Source organism: Camelina sativa, chromosome 9, assembly GCF_000633955.1.
Source record: "Camelina sativa cultivar DH55 chromosome 9, Cs, whole genome shotgun sequence".
NCBI lineage: Eukaryota > Viridiplantae > Streptophyta > Magnoliopsida > Brassicales > Brassicaceae > Camelina > Camelina sativa.
In genome coordinates this window covers 24,692,870-24,700,488 of record NC_025693.1, presented here as the reverse complement: position 1 = coordinate 24,700,488, position 7,619 = coordinate 24,692,870, and positions in this window count along the sequence as shown.

The window sequence follows — 7,619 nt, the reverse complement described above, 5'->3', positions numbered from 1 at the left end:
AGGTGAGTGCTTGACCATGGTTGATCTAAGCATGAGATCTCTTTTGTTTGGGTGTTTTCTTTGTTGTTTGTGGTGTTTGCTTGCTTGGGTTCGTTGTTTTCGTGTTTACCAGAGATTCCTGAGGTATTTGGGTGAGTTTGAGACGGTTTCGAGGTGGATTGAAATGGAAGTTTGACGTTCGGGTTCGCGCATATCGTGTCTGCAGAAGAGGCATCGGTCGACACCATTTGGCGGAGCATCGGTCGACACTCTAGTGGCATCGGTCGACACCATTTGGCGGAGCATCGGTCGACACCCCGTGCTTCTGTTGCCGTCTTGCATAAATTACATAACTAGGAGATACCCCGTGCTTTAAGCACGGGTCAACATTTTTTAAAAGATTTCTAATATAATAATAAAATTTATTGTTACATATTTTTAAAAATATTTTTTTGAGATAATATTTATTTTTAATTGTTCTGTAAATCTATTAGTCTTTTTTTTATTAACTTATATTACAGTTTTATATTGTTTGTTTCTTGTATTTGATTCATTATTTTGTGAAATATAAAGTAGTAATTTTAATATTATAATTGTGAGCAAATAAAAATTATTAATTTATCATCTATATAAATTTAGTTTTACCATCCCGCCAATGTATAAATTAAAACATACATTTTTCATAGATTAATTAATATATTTTCGTTTTTTAAAAATTCAAATCACAACAAATGCAGAAAAAATTCTGTACTTTATTAATCATAAATATTATATAAAAATTCCAAACAATTTGTAAATAAAATAAAATAAAGATGATAGGAGAATCATATTTTGAAATTTTAACAAAATTTTCGAAATTTAGTTATTAAAAACATATTATATTGTATATTTGGATATAAAATCTTACTTTTTAAAATTCTGATTGGTTTATTTATTTTTTTAAAAAAATATTTAGTAATTTCGTCCATAATTTATTAGAGAGAGAAAATATATTTTCTAAATTTTTTTATATTTTATCTGTGAGTGTTTTTTAAAAAACAATTAATTATATTTATTTAATTAATTCATTAAGGTTAATTAAAATTTTCTAATGGCAATTGAATGTAATTTTTTACCCATTTTAAGGTTAGTTTTATATTTGTACTTCCCAATTAATATAGTAGGATACCAAACCCAAGTTGTGTAGTAATGAGGATTGACGAAAGCTAGGGGAGAAAATGGGATTAGATACCCCAGTAGTCCTAGCCGTAAATGATGGATATGATAGTTAATTACGAGATTTAGACTCATACCTGTTAGTATATTCCAAAATAATTTTTTTAATCCTACAAAACATATTGAAAATAATGATTTTTTATAGATATTTCCAATTTTCTAACCAAGATTTTTGAAAATCACTTACAGAAAAATTCCTACCATTTTTTTAAACCACTATAAATACTTCTCATAAACAAACCAGTTCTTCTACCACAACGTTAAACACCAATGAAAAGGTAAGTTATGTGCGACTTATTATGTCTTTTTTAATTTTTCTGTTTTCATATTTTGTCCTCTCTAATATCATTTTTTTCTTTTTATATTAGGATGTTAAGACTTAGGATTCATGATTCTGTCAATATGCGTTATGGATTGTCAAATTTGTGATTAAAGTTATTGATTTACATTATACTTTGATATATTATCCTCATTTATTGTACTTCATAGGCTCTTTTAAAGATTAATAGTTAAAGAACAAAAATTGTCTCATGGTATAAGACGGAGTAAATCTTAGAATGCAAACCTTTGATGATATATATGTTGACAATTTCAAAAGATACTCAATTCTAGATTGATAATAAATTATTATGGACGGAGTTAAATGGTGAGCCAATACGGGTAATTCATCATTTCATTTGTTTGTTTTATTAATATGAGAATATTACATATATAAAATTAAATCAATTAAATTACGATTATGTAAAAAGAAACTTTCTCACTGTATACTATGGTCAAATCCTAAAATTAATAACCAAAAATTGAATTATATAAATATAAACAATATATATATATATATAACTACAATTTTTTAAAAAAATTAGTTAAACAATCGTCATGCGGTGTACCGCGGATTAAAATCTAGTAAATACATTATAATGTATATTTTATAAAAAAAATTAAAATACCTTGTAATGTATTTATAAATGTAGAAAGATAACTTTGTGTATGCCTTTAAAATTTTTTAAAATACCTTGTTTTAAAAATATTTGTAAAACCTTACTTAAACTTTACAAAAAAAAAAACTAATAAAACCATATAAACATTTGGATCAAGGCTCAATGTCCAATTATTATTAAGAATTACTTTCTAAACTTTATAAAAAACTAGATAAGGACCCGCCCGATGGGCGGGTTTAAAGTTTTGTAAATAAAATAAAATTTAATAAAAATATATTAAAATATATTGTACTTTATTTATAAATTTTCTTTTTACTATAATATACTGATTTATATCCATATACAAATCTTTTATGTATGTTACCATTAAAAGTGTATTTTTTATACCTAGGTATACTGTATGTTACAAATATATTATTTACCACCACCTAAAAAATGTCTATATGAAAAAATTAAGCCAACTATTATATGTCTCTTTACTTTCACTTTTGCAAAGTTTCTTTAATCACTAAAATTGTTGGCTCAAAAAAATTTTTGAATAAAAAATAAATTACATTACAATAGTGTATGACTAACCATGGAGAGAACCTCGGCTATGCCCTCCTTCCTTATGGAGAGAACCTTGCGTCTAACCTCCTCCACCATGGAGAGAACCTTCTCTCCGCCTTCGTCTCTTTGGGAGATAACCTTGCGTCCAACCTCCTCCACCATAGAGAGAACTTCGGCTCTGCACTCCTCATGTGTGGAGAGAACATGTTCACGTCTTTTAGCTATCTCAAAATGGTTTGCTCTAGCAACCAATGAATCTAAAGACTCTTATCTAACGTCACAAAATCTTTTGATAGTAACTAATGTTAAAATTTCCAATGTAATCATGGAAGTTTCTTTGACACACCATGATGTAGCCTCTGTCTCCAAGCTCCTATGTCTCCAAGCTCTTATATATCTGTCAACAACGATTTATGTTTTTTCAATCTATCTATGTTTGTTGTAAGCTTGTGTTTGATTAGCCTATTTTATAGGTCATCTATTTTATCCAACCATTAGGTTGATGACCTTCTTCTCTTTATCTTTTTTTTAAAATTGAATGAATGGTAACAATTGTGTTTGCACAACAAAAAGTTCTATGACCAACCAATCAATGTTGAGAAATTAGAAGAAAATTAATTTGACATAACTAAAAAAATAATAGAAAATTATAAACACAGTAATATATGAACCTCAAATAATTCAAAGATGAATATAAAAATTAAATAAAACAATCTAAAACTACTACAATAAAATTTTAAAATACAGTATTAGAAAATGAAGATGCATATATTAATCTTCCATATTTTTTTTGGGTAAACATGTTAATCTTACCTATTCTAAACTGAAAAAGTAGAAAGTACGAGTATATTCTGATTTTAAAAAATAAGGAAAATTTGTCTTCACATTAAAAAAGCTTCACCAATAGAACAAAGTTGAAAGCAATATTTTTGAATAAATTATTTTGCTAGATGAATAATATGAGACGATGTTTATATAAAAGTCAGTATTTACATTTTTTAGAATTAATAATTTTCTGTATATTTTCCTTAATTTCTTTTCTATTTTTTGTATAATTAATAAGTAAAAAAATATAATTTCGAGTTTTACAAATTATATATATATATTATATCCTTATAATTATTTAAAAAACTGTTTAATTTTTATAATTTTTTGATAATTATTAATATTGTTTAAAACAATTTTATTTGTTTTTTTCGTAATCTTAAATTCTTTATTAAATATTAACTTTTACACATGTCAAGATTTTAGATTAGTAACTTGACACATGTCAAAATTATGGTAACTACACTCCTCTATATAAGCAAATAGATGATCTTATGATCATAGAAATTATTTTGTTCTGATCGTTAAAATTGACATGTGTCACGATCTGATGAGTTATTAACTTTGATATGTGATTTCTGATTGTTAAAATTGATACGTGTCACGATCTAATGAGTTACTAACTTTGATATTTAATCGTTAAAACTGACACATGTCACGATCTGGTGAATTTTTAACTTTGATCTATGATCGTTAAAACTAACACGTGTCACGATCTGGTGAGTTACTAACTTTGAGAACTAAGGTTTACTAGATTAGATCCGCGCTACGCCGTGGGATACTTTTTATAACTATTTTTAGATATATTGAATTATTGAAAATATAATTAAAAAAAAAAGTAGATTAACTGTAAAAACTATGGTTTATACAATGATAAGATAGAAGATGCATTAATAAAATAAAGAAAAATCTCAAATTTAAGATGACTTATAAATATTTATATTTAAATCGGATAGACTAAAATACTTAATTGTATAATAGACTAACTAACCCTAATGTATGTTCTATTTTATTTTCTTTAACTTTTGTGGGAGAGATATATTATTAATATAGTTTGAATTTATGATGTACTTTTTGTAGTTTATACAAATTTAATCACATAATTGTTATACAGTGTTTTTTTATGGTTAAATTTTTTATTATCAAGCATAATTTATTACAATGGTCTAGAATTCTTAAACTGCAATCTCAAAAACAAACCTTCCAAAAACTTAATTCCAGATAAAACAAAACAAAAACAACTATGTCATGAATATGAGCTCACATATTCAATTCGCAGTTTAGTTCATAAAATAACTTAGTAATAGATCTAAAGCAAACACCATTGAGCTAAATCCTATAGTTCCATACCAATTTGGACAATGTTCACAAGCCAGAACTTGTTTACATTATAAAGCTTCAAACTTTATTCATAATCTTCAATCACCTAACAAAAAAAAATACTCTGAAAGTGTCAAATTTCCCTTCTACCCTCGAATCAAGGCGAATACCAAATTCGTAACGAGATTCAATCGGGAAAACTCAAAATTTCTCTTCTATCCAAAACCATGAACACAAAGATAAATCAGAAAAAAAAAACTCATAAAAAGTCTTATATTCGAAGATAGCAGCACATTTTATTGACCACATGATCCACAGTCTCGGCTTTTGCTTAACTCGATGGAATTCGAATAAAAAAAATAGAAAGAGGCAGCTGCTAGAAGGAGGAATTTTTTATTTAGATTTATTAGACCATCTACATCCCAGCAACGCTCATCATTCTCTCAAAATAATACATTTTAATTGTTTTCTTTTAATATTATTATATATTAAAATAATTTGTTTGGAAAAAGAAAACAAACCTATTAGAAACTGACACATGTCCTCTTTGTCCAGAGAATCGATTCTTACGGTTCTAGAAGAAGAAAGCTTCTCAATTTTTATCTTCCTTTATTATAATTTTTTATTTTTAATAAATAGTACTCCTAAGAGAAACTACCATTGGTCATGCTCTTATGTCTTTTTTTTTTAGTTATTTGAGAAGATATACGACTTGAAAAAATATATGTTAATATTGATTTTTTTAATTGGGTTGTGAATATTTTTTAATTTGGGTTAAAAATATTATTTAGAAGAAAAAAATCCTTAACCAACAAGCAAAAGAAAATGAAAATTTTAGAGTAAGTCTACCTCATTTTATTAAACGTATATGATTCTGAGCCATTGCTTTAGAATTATTTCTCTCATAAAATGGTAAATCAGGGAAAGCGATGAAGATGTTCATATAATTTGGTTGTACAAGCGAGCGATGAAGATGTTCATCTAATTTGGTTATACATTAACTCATCATCGATGTTGTATCACTTTATTTAATGTATTTGGGCCATAATGAATATTGAAGCCCAGTAGGAAGGGCTATATGTGTGATATGCCTTGATTGTTCAACATGTATGGAACATAATTCAATTTCTATTGGCAGTATATGATGAGTTGTATTAATTCTTATATTTTGATTGGTTAACTGTTTTAATTGATGTGTCAACACCAGCTTCAAAGTTAAAGCTGATGTGTCAAAAGAGGTGAGCAACACATTCTAGTTTTATTGTATTGATATAATAATAAGATTTTGAACTTCTCAGATTTTGTGAGAGTTGTTTTGAAAAATAGACAGATACAAAAACATTTTTGAAAAGGGACGAACTAAAATGAGCATTTCCCAATAATTCTGTGAAAAATAAAAACAGATCATTTGGATGTTTAATGTATCAGATTGTCAAATTAATGTGTACAAAGGTTTCAAAAAAATAAAAGACAGATAGCTGGTAGGAAATGTCGATGTAATATGTTTTTTTATTTATTTCTTATAATGCAATTTATGAAATTATTAGTTTGTAATTCGTATTCATACTGGAGAAAGAAAAAAACATTTTTATGGTCAACTGAAGCAATGAAACAATTCAAGTGAAAATAATTAGTAGACGGGATGACAAGAGATATACAATGAAGATGCTAACTAGCGTCACATTTGTTTGATTGAGAACAAACTTTAGCGTATATATACGAATTTGACTACAACAAATATGTGACAAAGCAAATAATTAACTAGTAGTAATTGAATTCCGTATTTAAAAGAAAAAGAAAAAAAGAAAACAAGAGAGATTAGAGAACACGATAGCTAGAACTTTGACATGTCAAATTTGATATCATCATCATATATAATTAAAACTGTCTATGAATATTTCCTAGAGTCCCTCCACACACGTTTCTGATAGATTCTTTTTGATTACAAATAAAAAGAAAGAAAAAAAAAACTACAAGACATCTCTTTTCCGTAAAGGTCAAAATATATATACAAATATAGTACTATTTCTTTTCCTATATATTAGTAATATTCATTTCTCTTAATTGCATTCCAATCTAAGGGGAAAAAAAAAAGCATTCAACGTTGCTAGTTTCAAAAAACATTTGAAGCTCGCTCTTATACATTAAAAATATTACTATTTTATTTTATTTTTACAATAAAAGATTAGTTCATATGAGGCTAAAAATATTACTATTAATCATCATAGATTTAGCCGTTAGCGTTCGCTTTGCACAACAACAACAAAAAAAAAAAAAGAAAGATTAGCGTTCGTTACGTTTGTAGTTATGTAAAAATAAGAAAGTCAGAGAGGCTATATGTTGTTACTTGCAAATGTTACCTTTCTTTTCCAAAATATTAAGTAACGTCGTCTCTCAATTTTATTAAAATTAAACTACTACTATATGCATACACTGACTACCCATAGAGATCTTCTCTTGCTCTACAGTTTTCTTTTTTTTTTTTTTTTGTATACAGAAAAAACAAATGCCTTTTGAAGTCTTATATGGAAAATTCAATCGCTAAAAAAAAAAAAAAAAAAAGTTAGTATAATTAGAGGAAATATACTCATTATAAAAATATATTTTTTTCAGCATGTAATCAAACATNAAAAAAAAAAAAAAAAAAAAAAAAAAAAAAAAAAAAGTCTCTGTAAAAGTGAATGCAACTACAAGTCTCTGTGTTGTATTATGTATGTAATGCAAAATAGAAAAAATGATCCCAAATGATAATTAGTTAATTAATAGGAGTAGCTCTCGTTCCTCTTTGTCTTA